General features: G+C 39.1%; 1 protein-coding gene across 1 annotated transcript in view; it reads right to left on the bottom strand.

Annotated features, from left to right (window-relative positions):
• Positions 1 to 19,816, bottom strand: part of MID1 (midline 1) — a 359,385-nt gene that overhangs the window by 333,709 nt on the left and 5,860 nt on the right. Inside the window, exon 2 of the mRNA XM_074858821.1 lies at positions 8,076 to 8,155. The gene's annotated coding sequence lies outside the window, so the exon portion shown is untranslated. The remainder of the gene's footprint in view (positions 1 to 8,075; positions 8,156 to 19,816) is intronic.

Genomic DNA, 19,816 nt, shown 5'->3' with positions numbered 1-19,816 from the left:
GAAATTAACTGATTGTTAGGCAGACAGGTGGAAGAAGAAAGAGTAACACAGTATAGTTCTCCTCATTTTCTTCTCTTATGAACAACTAACCTCCATGGTAGTCCTTTAGCACCACCAGTGGTGATCAGAATGGTACATCACAACAAGGTTACCAGGAGTCAGAGCTAGAGAGCTCTACTCCATCCATGGCAGCAGCTCCTGAAGAGGTAAGTGACCAGCTGAGGGACAAAACAAAGGATGCAATAATTCTGAAACCCACCAAAATGAAAATATGCCAGTCTATAACATAAAGCATTTCCTTAGGCTCTGCTGGGAAAGGGAGGACAAGAAACTATCATATCGATATGTCAGCACAACCCTTTAATAAGGTTGACTCTGTCTGACCTATAGCAGTATTTTGACCTAGCACCGTACCTTCTGTCAGAAAGTCTCCATGGAGCATGGAAGAAACACCAAGTTCAAGTATGGAAACAAGAAATCTGAGCTGAAAGAAGACAAGCCCAGAACAACCAGTAGAAAGCATTGTATATACTATTTTGAATTAATATGCTGAAGGGATTAAGCCAGCTATTCTCCTCTGGTTTAGCTGTTGCAAGGGCAGAAAGAAAGAGAATTTATTACTGTCTAATCTTGAGGCAGTCTAACCTGTCATGCAGTAAAGGATTATTTCAGTACCTGGATTCATCCCTTGCTTCCTCCCCTTCTTATCTATCAAGTTGAAGAGACCCTCTTTCATAAGTGATGGTGAAAGAACCTACCAGGAAAGACACCCAAGCATCAGTGTAGAGTTGTTCCAGCAGCAGTAACAGGAGACACTGATTTCCTGTATTTAAAGAGAACAGAATTAAGACCAAGACCTGCCAGCAGACATTCAGTGAAATATCCGTTGATGACTATGGTCAAACATCGAAGTGTAAGACCTGGAGTCTAGTGTCACAGGCTCCAGGCCTAATTCTGCTACAGAACATGATGGATGATTTGGTAACTGCAACTGTGTTAATACCTCAGTTTTCCAATCTGTAAAACTGAGATAGTTAGATCACACTAATCTGTAAAGTATTTTGAGATCTAGGGATTTATATGCTACAGAGAAGCTCATATTATCTTGCACTGACTTTGAATGTGAACTGGATCTAGTTCATGTTGCAAGTCATTTTGGTTGGTAGGTTTGGAGGTGCCCAGTATCAGAGGTAACTGTAGACCTGGGTTGTTTGGGACCCGACCTGGTAAGAAGCAGCCTCATGCCCCAAAGAGAGATTTGACGTGATGCATACAATGAAACTGGGCTCAGTGCATGTACATGTAAGGTTGCCCTACCCAGGCATGAACAGCAGGCTACATCAGACTTTCTGAGTGCATAGAGATTAACTGCACAGAAGGTCTCGCTCAGCACACCACAGAGGTGCAAGCAGGGGTCGATTGTGGCTTCACAACTCAAGACCAGCACTGCTAAGTTTTGTTTCCCACAAATGTCCCAGCAGCCACACTTCACCATTTCCCTTCAGGCTGTCCCTGACTGAGGTCCAACATAGCCAAGGGAAGGGATAATAAGGAAACTTCCACGGAGGGAATGTATGTTGTTACATAAATGCTTCCATAGGCCTGACTACTGTTTCCTGAGAAAGGAAACTCCATTCATCAAGTCTGTAATAAACTGACATCTCATCAGCAGGGGAAACAAGAGGAAGGCACTTGTGAAGGGAGAAATCTGTCCCTCTGCATATACGAACTGTTTTCCTTTGCGTGCCTAATCTGTGAGGTGACTAAAGTTTTACCCACTAGTGTTATAATACTCACATGGGAAACATTAAGTTAAATATTACAAAATTAAAGTGTAAGAGTTATTGGAAACAAGAGCCGAGCAAAATATTAGAATTTTCATCCTGGGGGAAATTCTAGTATTTCAACATGTGTTTTCTTCCAGAATTAGGATGGAAATGTTGAAATACCTCTTTTTTCATAGAATGAACATGTTTTCAGCCACTTTGACATTAAACTGAATTTGACAAAGGTGTTACAACATCTCCTGGGAATTGTTGTTAAGGTACCTTGTACTGAGAATTGTGTTAACAAGGGATATTTTAGTTGGGTTATTGAACCAAAGCTGTAAAAAAAATGCTTGGGGTCAGGCAGAACATTCATTTCATCCTTTTCTTCTTTCAGGTTAGTTAACCCTTGTAGTCCCTTTAGCAAAACAAAATAAAAAAAAAAGAAAAAAAAGAAAAAAGAAAAAAATTGTTCTACTCTGAAAGAGAAACAAGTTTTGCAATAGAGGATTCACGCCATTCCATTCTTAAGATATTCAACAGTGTTCTGAATTTTGTGTCTGATCCTCAAAAATTGTTCTTTTTTTGGTTAAACTTAAAAATGAGAAAACTAATTTTGGTTCTCATGTTGTTGCCAAAACTAATTATTAATATGGATTTTGTAAATGGTTCCAATTGATCCACAACTTATTTTATCAAGAAAAAAAAAAAAACACTGAAAAAATCTGTCTTTTTATTATCTTCTTTCTTCATAGGCTTCCTGGTTTGATTGCACACCCCCATAGTTGATCTTCAGTCTAGGAAACTGAAATGTTCTTCTGGCACATTTCAACCCTGACATCCTAGCAAGTAACATCCTGGGAACTTAATATTTTTGTCTTTTCAGGAGGAATGCTTCTTTCATGCTGATATTGTGTTGCTGGGTGCTGCTTGCTGGGTAGATCACTTTTGTTATCAGAGTATTGCTGGTGTGTTGGCTGAAGTCTGTTGACTTACTGAGTGGAGGAAGTAAGAGCAGAAAGGAAAAATCTGAGAAAAATGCCCTTATGGAGGTGAAAAGGTATCTTGCTGCAATTAAATGCACAATAAGGCACTTGAGAAGCAAAAAGAGGAGACCCCACTGTTCAGATTCTTTTTGCAGATTTAATCAGACTAGAAGTTTTCCACTTACTCACAGATCATTCATTGATCTCCTGATGTTAGTTTAGTTGACTGGTATTTTCTAGACATCTGAGGTCTCAGGCCCTGTTTACTTAATGGAAAAATAGGGCCTGAGACCTCAGATGTCTATATACACACACATTTTTTTTAAATCCCTGTTCATATTTTTTTCCTGCTCTCATAATAAGGCTAAAGGTTACGCTTTTAGTTTAAACATAATATTTTCATGGTTCATAAGAAAATCTGTATTAGTTTACATTTTTGGCAACTTTCATTATACCCTAGTGATTCCTAGAAGTCCTCGTACTTTCCTGCTGGTGAGAGATACTTTCCATAAAATAACACAGTATAAAAATACTAATTGTTAACTCACTGTGATGTATTTTGTTAAGGTGCAGAGAGCATATTGAAAGGACTAAATTTATTCAGTGTCCAGTTTTGTGGCCGTATTTTCCAGTTTAAAATAATTAAGTTGCAAAATGTAATTTTTAACCAGTATTAGAAGTCTGACTCACAAGAAAGACAGGAGCTAATCCTAGTTAGTTGTAACAGCCCCATATCCCTCATGTCTGACAGGCAAGTACAGTTCAGCTGAGGATTTTAAAGGGTCTGTACACTACAGAAGGGTTATACTTTGAAAACAGCTCCAAAAACTATTTCAGAAACTCCAACTCTCTGCTCTGACATGTTGTCGAGGTTGATATCTGCATAAAGTATTTTTGAAGGCTAATGAAATTGTTTATTCAGATACTGATGCAAAAGAACTTTTCACATCTTTTCTTCCAAAAGATTCCTGAGTTGCACAAATATGTAGATTCAGCAGATTCTAAATAATGCATACAGGAAGCCAGCCTCATATGCCACACACATGCGTAGTGCTGCTCAACTGAGTACCTTTCTGAGAGATGTAGGGGTATGATCTAGAAGATACTTTACATATATATAAAAGACTCAGCAATTGGAAAAGGTTTGTCACTGATATGGTGAAGTTAAACTTGTCAGCCTTCACCTGGACTGCCTGAGCTTAAGACTCAGGCATTGTGGATGAAGGGTGATCCAGCTTGAATTATGGGAATTATTCCTCAAAGCTAACTTCAGATCCTGCATCCCTTCGCTGACTATAGGTGTAGATACAGAAGAGCAGTACTTGTTCACAAGAGGTTTTTATCTTTATGTCCCTGAATCATACTGTGCAGAAGCTGCTGCCACAAGCCTTTCTGGGCTAAGGAAGCCCAACCTACTGACTAGGCTCAGGAAGTTTTGCATCTTTGCAAATATCCTGATGTCTTGTTGCATTTAAGATGGTGTTTGTGCAGGACCATACCTGCCCAGGTTGTGTGTGACTCTGTGGGAATAGATCATGCATAGTCATGTTGTATGTGGATTTGCTGTGGCTATTCAATATTGATAAATGTATTTGTGTCTTTTTGTAGAATTCACCTCATGAAAGAAATGGAATTTCATTTCTTTAATGCTTTTATAATCTCTCAGGAATTATTTTCTCCAAGAAGTCCCTTTTGAATGCCGATATCAAATGCATGTATTCTAAGATTGGAATATTTAATACATTTTTAGTATATATTTTAAACAAACTGAGAATGTTTACAATTTTATATGTCTGTCTTCACAGAACCCTTATTAACTAGCAGAAGTCTACATGTTAAAGCCCATTATAAAACAAAAAACAAATAAGTAGTTCTAACAGTATGAGATGTGTATTTTACAGAACTAGACCCTATAGCGTATTTTATATCTCACAAAAAAAAGATTATGATTGATCAATTTTCTGTACATATTTAGCTCAGATGACTTTCTAATCTTTTTTTAAATTCCTTGAAAAGATATCTATGAAAAATTACCTCCAGAGACATCTCATGTAACTTGTTACTTTGAAGCAGAAAGCAGAGCCATGAGCAAGAATCCGGAAACAAAAGACAATACTGGTAATCTTTCACATATACATTTCACCCAGAGATCCAAGACAAGTAGTAGTATATCCATTTTACAGATGAAAAAATGCATAAGCAAGAAGAAGCATCAGTCTATATTCTTAGTTTTTTATTTCCTTTCCCCTGGCTTTCAGCTTGGATGTGTACTTCAATTTGTAGTTATAGGGCCTACAGAACAGCGTACAGTAAAGCCAAATATTAAAGCAGATTAAACAGTGAGAAATAGTGAAGATTATGAAAGGAGGGTCTACATTAAACAGTGCAAGGGAACACTGCAGGAGACAAGCTTTAAAGGAAGTTTTGATTATTAGCAGGATAACATTACAAGAAACAAGGGCAAATGCTGTGAATTAATGCAGTGCATTTAACTAGAGCTCTGATAGTCCATGCCTATCTTAGTATTTTGACCAGTAAGTGAAATGACAAAATCAAAATCCATGCTTAGCAGAAAATCATCTGCTACCTTCCTATCAGCAGAACTTTACACGCTTCCCTAGTAATAGTAATGACAGGTTCATCATAGACTGTGCAGTTCTCATGAATAAAAGCCCAAAGACAGTCACTTCATCACACCGAAAAAGAAAAAATAACTATTGATAGGCTGGACATGTATACTAGAAGTTGTATACTTATAGCCTACTAATGAAAACAGAGACCTTGCCACAGATTTTGAAAGAAGCAAAAGCAGAACTGAACTGTTTTAACTGGAACAATAAAAAGAAGAAATAGTGAACTATCACTTCTATTCACATATTCTATTTTACTTCTCCTATTCCAAGTTCCTGTCCCTTTACTTAAAATATTTTTACTACTCTAATTCTTCTTCTCCTTCTTTCTTTTATTACTACTTTGTCTGGACATGCTGAACAAGTTATTCTTATCTATTGACTTCAGTCTATTAGGCAAATTCTGAACATGCCAAAACAACTCATACAGATTGAGTTAGATAATGTGTCTGGTATCATATTTTGCAGAACACTTAAATTACACATGTAATCACACATATACTGTGATTTAATTTTTGAAATATATGCACTTTAGTATGGTTTCCAAATTCAAATGTTTTCCCCTCAAAAGCATATGCCATTTAATCTACTGATCTTTACATCAAGCAACTTCAAGTACAAAATGAGTATTGTATATATTGTATATCATATCAGAACCAACTGGCTTGAAAATCTCTCCAGGGAGAAATGAAGAAAAAAAATCCCTTGAAATAAAATAATCCTATGAATCTTGTATGGTTCTTAATGAAGAATCTTTCATAATGATCTCATAACCTAGGTCATGTTTTTTCTGAAATGATAAGCCTATACACTCAGCTTTGCAAGCAGTAAAAATCTAAGCCAAAGGTAGTAAATTGTCAGCTCTAAAAGCTGAATTCCTGAATGAACCATTACAATAAAATTACACTTGCAAGAATGAGGGAAGAATATAGGATGTGTTTCATCTTTTAATACCTAGAGTTGAGAGAAGAATCGCTCTTTTCATACAGCAACTTGTATTTCAAAAGTTAAAATACTCCCAGGGCAGGCAGTATGCAGTCAAAAGTCCCAACAAGTAGTTATTGCTATGTACTTAACACACCAGCTCAGATAGTAGAATATTCTATTTTGGGGAGAAGAAAAAAAAAAAGACCAATATATGCTTTTTTTTACACATCAAATTTACATGTGATTAAGCATGAAATATTTCTTTTTTTTCAATTTTTCTTTTTTTAGCCCTTTATTTCTGTAAAATGCAGTACCTTTCCATCTTGTAACATTTGGAAGAACAAAACCACCAATACCATGTGTTGCCTGAACAATTCAGTGAAGCTACTCCTTTCTGTTCCAGCCAAGGTAAAGCAACCTTGGGAAGCAAAAGCAGCTTTGGTAGCACCCAGATAAACTATATCCAGAGGCATAGAAAGCAGCTGTGGCTCTCCAAACAGAAATTCAGCTTGGAGAAGGCAATAATCCAAAGCATCAATGAAAAGGAGGTAGATGCCTTGCCTCTGCAACCCACTTTACGATGTCAAGATCTTCTAACTATTGTGAGAGAAGATCCTGTCTAATCCCTAAACTGTCATTTCTTCCTCATTACTGAACAGGAAAGTACTTCAGCCTCCCCCAAAATCCAATTCCTCTACTTTTCAGTACAAATACATCTTCCATTTTGAAATTCAGATTCTTCCTCCTATTTGCATTCTTTTGGAGTTCTTTGTGGGTATTGCTTAGGTTTAGTTTCCTCTTACTCTTAACCTTTCTCCCTCCCTCCCTCCTGTTATTCTTTATATACCTACGGGCAAGACTGGAAAGGCACTGTACTGCTGAGATTTTCAGTCTGAAGTACTTCTGCAAGGCTACACCTTCTATCAAGGCATTCAGGCAGCTTGACAGCATGCCTTTAACAATAGTAATTATTAGGAGCTACATTGCAAGTGCTTATTTTCAGTTAACAGTCTCTCTAAACTCCTGTAAAACTGTTAAGTTATAAATCACTTCACTGTGTTACTATAAAAAGTGGTAGCGCACAATTAGCAATATAATTATAGAATTATTGCGCTCCACAAATTATACAGCCAGGCCCCCAACACATATAGCTGCAGGGCCCCAGTGCAGCCAGGGGATTTTTTCCTTCTAAAGCAACAGATGTGTCAAGATGGATCAGAAAGCTTTTTCCAGATGCATGATCTTAGGGCTTTTCTCCTTTTTTTTTTTTTTATTTTTGCTGCCAAATCTGTTTTATCTTTTGAAATGTCTTCTCTAAGAAAACATATAAATCAAGATATGGTTAAGAGGTAGCTAAAGGCAGTGAAGTTTATGTTAGGACTCCAAAATTTAGCAAGCTTGGCTTGCATCTTGAAGTGAAGATGCTTGTGTGGTACTCGGCTAAGGGCCAAGATGCAAGCACATGCTGGAAAATGCTCGCAGCCCTTCACTATAGAGGGAAGCTGAAGGCCAGCTTGCTTCTTTTCTCAGAAGAAATTCCTCCAAACAGAGAACATGTACAACTTGCTCTGAAGGAGAGTGGAATGACTTGCTGACACCAGTGCTGCAGCTAAGGATACCACTTTCTCCAGAGCAGGGCCCACCAAGTCTGCCTGCCACACACTGGCTAAGACAATAAAATACAGCACTTCTCCCAAAAGTTTAGTTAAGCCTCGTTAACTGAAAAGGGTCTTGAGACAAAACTGTTGGCTATTTTATATACTTACATAATTAAAATGAGCAGTAGCACCTGACTTCTATTTACAGGAACATGAGTGCAGGTAGAGAGACAAATTAGCCCACAGACCTGCAAGAAAAGTCAGAAGTTGGTTACCTTCCACAACAACTGACATTTCCAGGAAGGTATCAGGATCACCTAAAACAGTTTAACACACAACAATGGCTTTAATCATAATTGTAACATAACAGCAAATACTTCTAAAACGGGATCCAGTCTTTTCCTTTATAATAGGGCATGAGGGGAAAAAAAAGTAATCCTTCCTATTTTTGCCCCCACATGGTGAGGCAACTGCTGAAATCCATGCTCTAATAATAAAAGAGTGGGAGTCACCAGGATGGGTTTGCATTCTTCAAGAGCAAAAAACAAATGCAGCAGCTGCTGCGTCCCAGGTACCTTTGGTAACTCCCCTTCTGGGACACGATGATATCTTTGAGGGACTTAAGGCAGAGGAGAGAGAGCAAAAGGAAGCTGTACAAAATAACCAGCATTGCAAACATGTCTAGGAAGACAACAGGTTAAAATGCTGAAGGATTTCCAGGCTGCAGTGGGCTGTGGATCTACTTCTGTCAGAAGGTATCTTGTCTCACTGTCTGGGTTCAGTTTTCTACATAGCTGCATGCTATAATTAGTCTGATAGCTGTGCACTTATTTTAATGAGTAGCAAAGCAACTGCTGGAGTTGCCTGTAGCTGGACTGGTATGTCAGCCTATAAATTACAGTTCTATTGCCTACACTTTGGAGTTTTAAGTCCTGAAGACATTTCTCTACAATTTGCTAATTATTGTAATTTTGATAATTTTATATGACCACCTTTTTACCAAACAAAAATATATTGAAGAGTTTTACTAGTTTAAACTGGCTCAGTAGTTAAAAAGAAAAGCATTTAGCACTTAACACTGTGTTTTTCAGCGTGTGAGTGCTCAGTGAACAAGTGGGTATTCAACTATTCATTTAGCTGACTGCTCTGTAAAGAAATGCCACTCTCACAGAAATGAGTACACAGGTGAAGAGATAATTTTATTAAAACATGTTAATTGTCAGACTGTTCCTCTTCCAGGTGTTTGCTATTTTTTTTAAACATTTTTGGTAATGCCTGAAGAAAAGTGGCTTCTTAAAGTGGTTCTCCATAGCAGTCCCTGCAGCATGATGGCACAGCACTGCTCCCACAGCAAGCCCCTGAATGAGGAGCTCAGGAATCTTCTCTTATCCATCAAACCCTCAGCAACCTTCACCTGCCCCTTCTTTCTGCAGTTCGAGCTCTCATCACTCTGGCACCCCCTGTACATATTCAGTCCCTGCCTGAAGGAAGAATACATGCTCACAGGTATGATTGGGCCCAGAAGAGGGATTTGAAGTTAGCACTGTGTTTCAACTGTAGACATCTATTTAAAAAAGCAGCTCTGGCATGCCCCAGACCCTTGTACTGTGACTTCCTATTTAAATCTTATCAGCTTTACCAGGATCCAAAACAGAAGACACCAGCTTTGCTAATGTGGGCACCCCAGCACTCTGTGGTGTTGAGTTGTGTCTCCATCACTGCCCCGGGGTCAGACAGCAAGACTGAGTTTTCCAGTGAGCAAATCTAGATATATTGCCTGCACCTCTACCATGGATACCCTAGCACCTGCTCTCCTCTTCTGACTTTCAGGGTCTCAAATATTTATCAAATTAAAGGTCAGTAGGATTCCAGCACAATGCTCTGTGTCTAGAACAAAGAAAGAAAACCACATAATTGAGCATGTATATCCAGAGTTAACGAGAGTTAGTTCCTTCTTAATTAACACCTCACCACTCTCTTCCTTCATCAAAAAAACATAAAGGAACTGATGTCCTACTCTTGCCAATTCTTATTAAATTATCTGGAAGCTCATACCAGATTATCACAGTGGCTCCATCTGGTCATATAAACCCCTCTCTCCAAGTCCTTGCCCTCTGCTTAACTTGTCTGTTCCTACTGTGAGAAGGGAGGCAGCCCACCTCACACGGCCATGGTACGGTGCCTGGCGGAACCATTTCCAGCATTGATGTACACTAATAAACACCCACAGTCCCAACTCCCTGCCACCTGGCACTGGGTACCAGGGTGAGCAGTCAAACCCTGCCCAGCACTGCAAAACACAAGCAGAGCAATGTGTGACTTGTAGTTCCACAAGTCCTTTTCATCATGTATCTAAGCATCGAAGAGTGTCTTTGAGGAAACAGTTATTCATAATTGTTATTACTTTCCTTTTACAAAATTACAGCATAGAAGTATGGATGCACAGTATTTATAAAGCCAGCAAAAAGCAAGGATGGATACTCCGTATCAGCAGGAGGAGTATTATTGCTGCACCTAGGCAAGAAGACTACCCCTAAGATCATGGCAGAAGAGGCATGATCAGGATCACCTATGTCCAGGCATCTTCTCTGAGCTTGGATTGCAAGCTGGTATGCGAGCCATGATCTCATCCAGCTGAAAGGAAGAGACAGTGGCAGGTAGTGACAGGGAAGGTTTGTTCTACACCTTTCTAGTTCCCACTAGACCAGATTTTCTAGCCTTTCCTTGTACAGCAGAGATTAAAAGATGTATCCCAAATCATGTAATAGTTATATGAAGAAATTCCAACAGTTCCTGGTGCCCTCTGTAAGCACTTTAACTCTTCTTGAAGTAACAGTTAAAAAAAAACCCCTTAGAATTGGAGAGTGTTGTTTGCTTTTCACACTGCATTTCAGTAAAGATTATTCATTGTCAAGATTAATACTAACCAAACCAGACTATTTAGTTGTAAATTAGAAACAATGGTCATTATCTGCAAAGGGCTTTGTACCTTCTTCCTATATGTCCTTCCTCACACACTTGAGCTGCTGCATACCTATCTCTGTGAATCTTGGGATAGCCAGCAAAATCCCCATGGCTGGCTGCTGCACAGGCACAGGAATGCAGGAGAACTCTGTACGTCTCAATGAGTGAGTTAAAAAAATAAACCTAGGTGAACTGTGATTTCAGTTTCCACTATGCATTATATTATTCCTGTCTAAAAAAAATTTTTTTTCACTAATTACCCCAAAACTTGTTACTTTGAGATTTTGTTTCAAAATAATGAAGCTGAGAAACATGTTACTATTAGTCTAATTAATTAAATGCAGTAGAAATCCTACTTATATTGGAAAATTCGACCAATAAATTAAACAGAAGAAGCCAAAACTGTATTTACCTTTAAAAATAATTAATCAGTCATACACACTGCAAAAAAATGCTGGGAGCTTAAATTCTCTCCCCATAGCTTGTATCTTCAGTCTGCAACATCGAGTATGAAGAAAAAAACAAAACAACCCCTCTGCCCTCTGTCCCCTACCAGCTTTCATTGTTATTTGTTAAAATAGAGTATAAGCAAAACTACACTGAATAGTCTTGCACTTAGATTTTATTGAAAGGATCTGGAAGATAAAATTGATTCAAAACACTTAAGACAAATCTACACAGAAATCTGTTAGAATTTCTGCAGCCCAAACCCAGAAACACACATGAATTAATTTTTTTCATAAATTTTTGAAGAACTGGATTAAAGGTATATTTCATGGTCTCTCATTCCCATCTTTGCTGGATATGGGCCCAAGCCAAGACCATAGGTCCAGTAAATCCTCACCCGTAGCAAGAACAAGTCCAAATCCCCACACTTTTAGCTCCTTAGAAAACCTCAGTGACCTAACCTATGGAAATTATCAATTTACATGTAAACCTGCATTTTGACCTTGCATTTTGCATCAGTAATCTTCCAGATCAGCATCAGACCATGCAAGAGGATAGTTTGAATGAGTTATTCAGTCAAGCTGGGTAGCTTTCACAGTTGGACATAAATGTCTATGAAATTGGGATTAACAAATGCTACTGCTGCTGGTTAACATCAAATCTTCAGCCATTTTGCCTCATTAAATCTCTTCTCTCCAAACCCAGACAGGAAACAGAGCTAATGAGGTCTAGAAAGCACAAATATAAACTAATTTTGACTAAGGGGAAAAAAAAACAGATGAAAATACATAATTATATGAAGGACTTTTTTTTTTAATTGATGGTGATTTCTAAAGAGTTTGACAATTCCTCTTCAATTTTTCACCCTCTTCCCTATTTTAAGAGTAATCTAGAAAACTCATAAAGAAATTTTAGAGATTTGTAGAAAACTCATTTTTCAACTCAAGTCTCGAGGGAGATGCGTTTTCATTTAATATTTTAATAATTAATAATTATTTAATAATTGGTGTCTAGAAATGTATGAAGGGAGAAATTTGCCCTGAAGAAGTTCAACTGAAGCGTACAAAAGCAGAGATTAATTTAAAGCTGAGATGAGCATTCCGGAAGCTATATGTTTTGATATGAAAGCAACAAAATATGATAAATTTGTTTGTCTGTCACGGCCCTTCCAATTTTTCAAACTTAATTTGTAAAAGCATTTTATGTGTGGCAAAATTAACTTATTCCACTTACATTAGAAGAGCACAAGAGTGAGAGTTGAGCTGGCATAATACATCCCTTTAAAATGACTAATAAAACTGCCTGACTGAATGTGGTGGTGCAATCCTTACCCGCGACACTGAAATTCACAGCTCTCAGGGCAAAAAAAGGAATTTGTAAGTAGGGAAGGATATCTGCAGCAGTGCTTTGCAAGGATGAACGAGTTCCAGTGGGAAAATAAAGGAACACTTCCTTTTCTAAAGAGAAACTAAATCAGAGTAATTTTCTTTGATGTTGATGGGAAATTACTGTATGTTTTGAAAAACTGGGACCTAATAGCCTGCTATTCAACTGGAATCACAATGGTCTGAATGAGAGGAGAAAGGTGTATGTTAGAAAAGAGAGATGGGCAGAAGAGGTCATACGTGACAAAGTACAGACAGGGTTGCCCCCAGTGATGTAAAAAAGGAAACTGACAGCTGAGGTTCAAACCAGTTACCCACTGGATTTCACATCTATTGTTTATAACACTTTGTAAAGATTATTTATTTAGTGTTAATTAAAAAATTCAGCTCAAAGCAAAAAAAAAGCAGATGTAAAACTAATGTCTCTATAGAGATTGAAGTGGCCCATTTGGAATTTCAAAGGCAGGAAATTCATGAAAACTGTGATACAGTGGAACTGTCAAGCGTTCAGTAATATCAGCTACTTAAGAAAAATGTTCAGTATCTCAGAGGTGGAGTCTGGCGCTGACCGCTACTCACATTTAATGGTAACTTATTCAACAATTCATATCCATGCACTCAACTAGACTACCCAGTATGTGAGGTGTTATAATTAAAAATGTTCCCTTTATTACCACAATGTATTACTAAGTTCTACAGCTAAGTACACACTGTAGTATGGAGTGTACACTACACACACACAAAACTGTTGTCAAGATTAATATCTATGTCGGGTTTTTTTAATTTAGAAAAGAACAGAAAACAAGCAATAATGAATAGGACTATAACAGGAAATTGTTATTTTTATTAATAAACTATCAATTTGATCCATTCTCGCAACCATGGTTGATCAGCTCCTTAGATGGCAGAAGTGAAGCAGGACTGAATTCTGCCTCAGAGTAGGATGAAACCTTACCTTAGTTTTGCTTTTTCCTGTACAATTAGCTAAAATAATTCTGTTGACATTGTTGCCATTCTTCTCTGACCAGCTCACCTCATTTTAGTATATTTATCTTTCTAGCTTGCCTTTGGTTAAGGATATCATTCTGCCTGCTATTACACATAAGGATGGACCAAGAAAAAAAAGTGATTTGCCCCATATTTATTACTTGTGCTGTATCTCAAGGCACACTATGATCCAGAATATATAAGAAGTTCTGGCAGATGCAAAATGCTAATGGCAGCTCTTCTCCTCAGTGCAAGACTCTTACTTTGGGATGGTCTTGGAGTTCCCCCACTACTTCCCTTTTTGAAGGAAGGAGAAGCATCTGTCAGAACTAAATTTTGCTGATTTAATGGAAGCGGACTATGATCCCTGAATTCCTCTAGAAAACCTTTACATTACCTGTACACTTCTTTACTTTGATCTACCACCTCCATGGGAACAATGTACCCTAAGCTTACCAGCGTCACCTTCACTCACTTCAACCCAGGTTCAATGACAAATGCATAGGCATTTTTAGCAGGACTGTCTACTTTTAAAGAAGGTGGTTTAGATACAAGCACAGAAAGAAGAGATAAATCAGTAAATATTAAGTCAAAGAAAATCCTCAGACATACTTAAGGAAGCTCCTGCCTGAGTGTTTCAGCTTCACACTGCAAGAGCTCCTATCTTGCCTCTCCTTGCTGTAGGTCCTGGGACCTTGAATTCAGAGAGACATCCCTACCTCCACAGCTGCCTCCTATATTCTGGAGTCAGATTTTCCTGCTGATGCAAGTGCCCCTTGACAATCTATCTAGCTCAGATTTTCTGACTATTCAGCAGGATTTCTCCAGCCCCAGTTTGCACATAGCCATCCAGGAACATGTGATCTAAATATGAACACTGATGGGACTGGTCAACTTATGTGTTTAAAGTCTCTCTTCTACTCTCCTTAATCAGCCCTGCTGGCTGACTGCCTCCACCCAGTCCGGATTACTCCTTTGGTCCACTAGAGATTACTAAAACGCTCATATTAAATGTCATACAATGCATACATTTTGTCAAGCTTGTGATCTGGGTCCCTTGCCAACTTTCTGTGGAGACCACACAATGATTTCAAATATATGGGAAACACTCTAAGAAGTTAAGAGGAGTCCAGCTCTACAGGACCACACCGAAGATCCGTTTAATTCAGAAGCTGATTTCAAAGTAGTGAATATTTTGGAACAGAGTAAGAGACGAGGACAAGCAGACAGAGATATTTCCCTTGTATATTCTACCAGTTCCTGGCACTGCACAATCTAGGACTTCCTGAGCCAATGGTTGCATCTGCATCTTAACGTTTAATAGGCCTGGGTGGAGTTTTCTTCCATGAATGCGTCTCATTGCCATGCCTGGAAATGCTAGAAAGGCAAGCTCTCCTCCAGTCATTTGCTTTTACTGGGGTTCCCATGACACAGAAGGCAGTGAAACCCATAGATGTTTCAGCACTTCAGAAGATAAGTACCTGGAAGACAGACAGCTGGCTCAGCTTCAGTCTGGATCAGTGGTGCTGCTAGATGGAAGAAAGCCTTTCAAGGGTAAACCACAAGCCTGGAATTAGATTTTAACTGAATGCATCTGCCAGACTGTGTTTACAAACCACCACACATTCAAGGCAGCTTTCTCAGTTGCCAGACACCCAAGAAACAGCACCCAAAAACTTTGCTTAATGAGCAGATGCATAATTTCAGAGCATGAACAGGAGTAGCCAACTTCACCTACCCTTTGATCACACCAGAGCTGAGCTCAGCAGAGAGATCAGTTTCAGCCAACCTAACATGTAATGTCAAGGGTGTTGGGTTAAACAGTCTAATGATAATGGCGGTACAATCTACAGGATTAACTACTAATTGCAAAGTTGTTTCAAGAAGTGGACAGCATGAGCTTGTAGTTAAAGTTCCAGGAGATCCAGCTATTGAAGACAGTGCTGACTGACCCAAACCTGGCACTCTGCAGACCCCAAAGCAGAATATGCTGGCTGTGGTTTCCTCTGTGTAGAGATTTCCTCCATGCAGAGGTTTCCTCAGAGTCACTGCATCTGTACAGTAAGATTCAAATTTGCTAACAAACACACAGCACAGACAATAAATGAGACAGCCCTGAAGGGAAGGGAGCATAAAATGTCCCTGAAGAAGTGAAGTCTATGTGGAACCCCGTTCCAGGAAGGAGGATACATCTTTCCCTCTGTGTAGCTGCAGAAACATTTGTGGCCATACAACAAGCCTGTAGATGGACTAAAAATATATCCTTATACTTCTGATGAAAAATTTTCTGAGTCATACACCTTTTGGGAACCATGGTGGCCCCTAGACACTCACAGATAGATTTCTCAAGTCACTCTGTGGGCACAAAACCAGAGTCCCTGAAGAGCTTGCTCTTAGATTCTAAGACAAAAATGCAGGAGGCATCAGAGGCACTGAAGGACTTGCCTGGAGTCACAAAGTCTCAAAATCAGAGAGAAGAAAAGCAACCCTGCTTCTCCTGAATTCCAGGCTAGTTCCCAATGTATGCAGTCCCAGGCTCTGCACAAAATTCAAGCCATATGAAGGACAAAGAATTATAAAACCTGAGACTAATGAAGATAAACCATGGACAATACTGGACAGAGGAAAGTGAAGTGGATGTACATGGCATAAAATCAGCAGGGACAAGAAAATCACAGAGACTCATTTCTATTAGCACAAATATATTAAACGTATATATATTTGCACAACTCTTCTTCAAGAACAATTGCTTGATCACATACTATAATGCAAACCAAATGCAAAGGGAAATTAATTGTCAGAAAAAACCTATAGAAAAAAATATGAATAAACATATGCACATATACACATATATATTTAAAGGAATACTCTAGAGATATCTCCTGGAAATCATATTTGAACTCTTCTTTCCAGGCTAAGCTTCTTTGTTCTGAATTCAAGACTTTAAAAGAGCTACGCTGTGAAAAGCAAACAAAGAACTCACCCATAATATTTCATTTTATGGGTAGAGGTAATACTATTTTCCGTCCTTTCACACTCCTGCTAGATGGGTGCATTGTCCTCCTAGCATTTATTCAACATCAAAATAGCCTAAAATATCGTTTAGCTGCATACCAGAAATCGGGTGGAGTGCTCACCACATCTTTCAGCTTAACTTTCAAATATTTGCAGAAGGAACCACTTGCTTGTATATATGGAAACTAAAATCCTAACATATAGTAAGAGACTGTACAATACACACAGCCACAGAGAAGCAGTCTTTGTAGCATGATCCAAGCAATTGCAGGAGCCAGCTCACTTTTCAGAGCACCAAGAGAACAGTTATAAACAGTATGGATCACTGCTGTTTACACCTGAGTCTTCTAAGATGACCATCCTTTGAAAGGTTTGCTATCAGTACTGCTGGAAGAAGGAGGAAGACCAAGGGACCAGATCAACTCTTCACTTTGGTGGTTTATGATCAAAGTAATGCCATTGGTTTCTCCAGTATGCACCATTATGAGATACTGCAGACCTAAAATAAATCCATTTAGGAACATATTGGGAACACAGAATTTCCATCCTGAAGAATAAAATTGCTGATGAAGACAATCACAAAAAGGCTGACCCTGCATTCCCCTAAGCTCTCCTTCATATCTAAGGGCTTTGGAGGGTGGCAATGCAAGAATGGTTCCCAAGTGTGACCGATTATTTTCCAGTGATGGAAACTTTAAGCCTAATCCAAAAAAAGCACAGAGAGACACTGGTTTGGAACAAATTCCTGTACTGCATCACCCCTCCACATATGAATTATTGCAGTGCCCTCATGGATATTTTTAATTCTCTTGTTATATAAAAACATATACATTCAGGAAAAATGGGAGGAAGATCCTCATTTTAGAGAAAACATGCTGATTCCCAAAAGACTGGAAATGAACTTCAAGAATAATTTGTCTTAATGCAAAGCTAAGCCATGTCTATTTTTGATGCGGTGACTGAATTCATAACTTATAGAATGAAATAGAAACATTTGTCAAGAGCTGAAAACCAATTGTTGAAAGGCATGCATTTGTCATGGGATGTTAAATATAAATTTACACAAGTCAGAAGGTTTTGCTGTGATGAGCCCTTTACAGAAATAGTGAATTAATGTTCAATTCAAGCTTCATTCATGGCAATTAGCAAAGCCCATCTTAGTAAAGTGTCTTTAGCAGCCAATATTTGTCATCTGGAGAATGGAACAAATCACATAAAACCAGTTATGAATATGGGAGTGATTTAGAGTTTATTAATAATACAAAGAACAAACCTGTTTTCTGTCTCTTCAAGGAATCATTGTAATTTGCAGATTGCAATGCAAAATGAGATGGAGCACAATGATTAATCTGTGAGCTACAGAATAACTACTATACATATAACAGATGTCTGCAGTGACAAGGGGCACATTACCTCCATGTTTATATTAAGAAAGAAGAGGGATTCAACTATTTTATATGAGAGAATTGTGGGAAAGATCTCAGAAAGCCCCCTATGAGAAGGTGGGGAATTATAAATATTTGCAAGTGTTTATTCAGGTGCCAAGTACAGTACACTCATGAAACATGGCCTGAATGCAAAGGGGAGTGAGGGGGTAAACATCTGATCTAAATGTTACTGGATTCATTTCACTGGCATGGATATTGACTCAGTTCATCTCACTTGGCTGACACCAGCTCTGAGCCAAAACTTGCATGTCCAATAACATCAGCTGTACAGATGACAGGATTTTTTTCTAGATAAAATCTTGCTGGAGAAAGAATACTATTAAAGGCAGTTTCTTCTGAATAATTAATTGCAGAAGGCAAAGGCAGGGACTGGGAGAATGAAGAACTGCCCACTGTAGGAGAAGATCAGGTTCAAAACCATCTAAGGAACCTGAAGGTGCACAAGTCCCTGGGATCTGATGAGATGCCTCCGCAAATCCTGAGGGAACTGGCAGATGAAGTGGCTAATCCATTATCCATCATATTTGAGAAGCTGTGGCTGTCGGGTGAAGTTTCCACTGACTGAAAAAAAAGGGGAAACATAACCCCCATTTTAAAAAGGGAAAAAAAGAAGATGCAGGGAACTACAGGCCAGTCAGTCTCACCTCTGTGCCTGGCAAGATCATGGAGCAGATCCTCCTGGAAATTATGCTAGGGCACATGGGAAATAAGGAGGTGATTGGGGACAGCCAATGGCTTCACTAGGGGCAAATTGACAGGGTTACAGTGCTGGTGGATAAGGGAAGAGCAACTGATGTCGTTTATGTGGACTTGTGCAAAATATCTGACACTGTCCCGCATGACATCCTTGTCTCTAAAATGGAGAGACATGCATTTGACAGACAGACCACTCAGTGGATAAGGAATTGGCTGGATGGTCACGCTCAAAGAGTTACAGTCAACAGCTCAATTTCCAAGTGGAGAGCAGTGACAAGTGGCGTTCCTCAGGGGTCGGTACTGGGACCAGTGACGTTGGATCTCTTTGTTGGTGATGTGGACAGTAGGACTGAGTGCACCCTCAGCAAGTTTGCCAACACCAAGCTGTGTGGTGCAGTTGACATGATGGAGGGAAGGGATGGCATCTAGAGGGACCTTGACAAACTTGAGAGGTGGGCCCGTAGAAACCTCATGAAGTTCAACAAGGCCAAGTGCAAGGTCCTGCATGCGGGTCAGGGCAATCCCATGCACAAATACAGGCTGGGCAATAAGTGGATTGAGAGCAGCCCTGCAGAGAAAGACTTGGGAGTAGTAGTGGATGAAAAACTGACTATGAGCCAGCAATGTACATTCACAGCCCAGAAATCCAACCATATCCTGGGCTACTGTGGTGGTTTAGTTCCTGCCAGGTCTGAGACCATGCGGCCACTGCCCCCCGCACCCCCCCCAAAGGGAGTGAAATGCAAAGCCCCGGGGCTGAGATAAGGAGAGGTTTAATACAACAGAGAACAGCAACACAACAAACAACAACAACAACAATAACAGTAACAATAATAATAATGAACAGAGCAAAATATCTACCAATACAGCAGTGAGAAGCACGATGGCATAACACACGTGTTAACCAACCAGTCTTGCTTCGGCACCAGGATGTGACGTCTGCATGATATATGAATAACCCAGCTAG

Source organism: Strix uralensis, chromosome 2 (assembly GCF_047716275.1).
Source record: "Strix uralensis isolate ZFMK-TIS-50842 chromosome 2, bStrUra1, whole genome shotgun sequence".
NCBI classification, from domain to species: Eukaryota; Metazoa; Chordata; class Aves; order Strigiformes; family Strigidae; genus Strix; species Strix uralensis.
The sequence above is the reverse complement of the archived record's forward strand: the minus strand, read 5'-3'. Positions and strand labels throughout refer to the sequence as shown.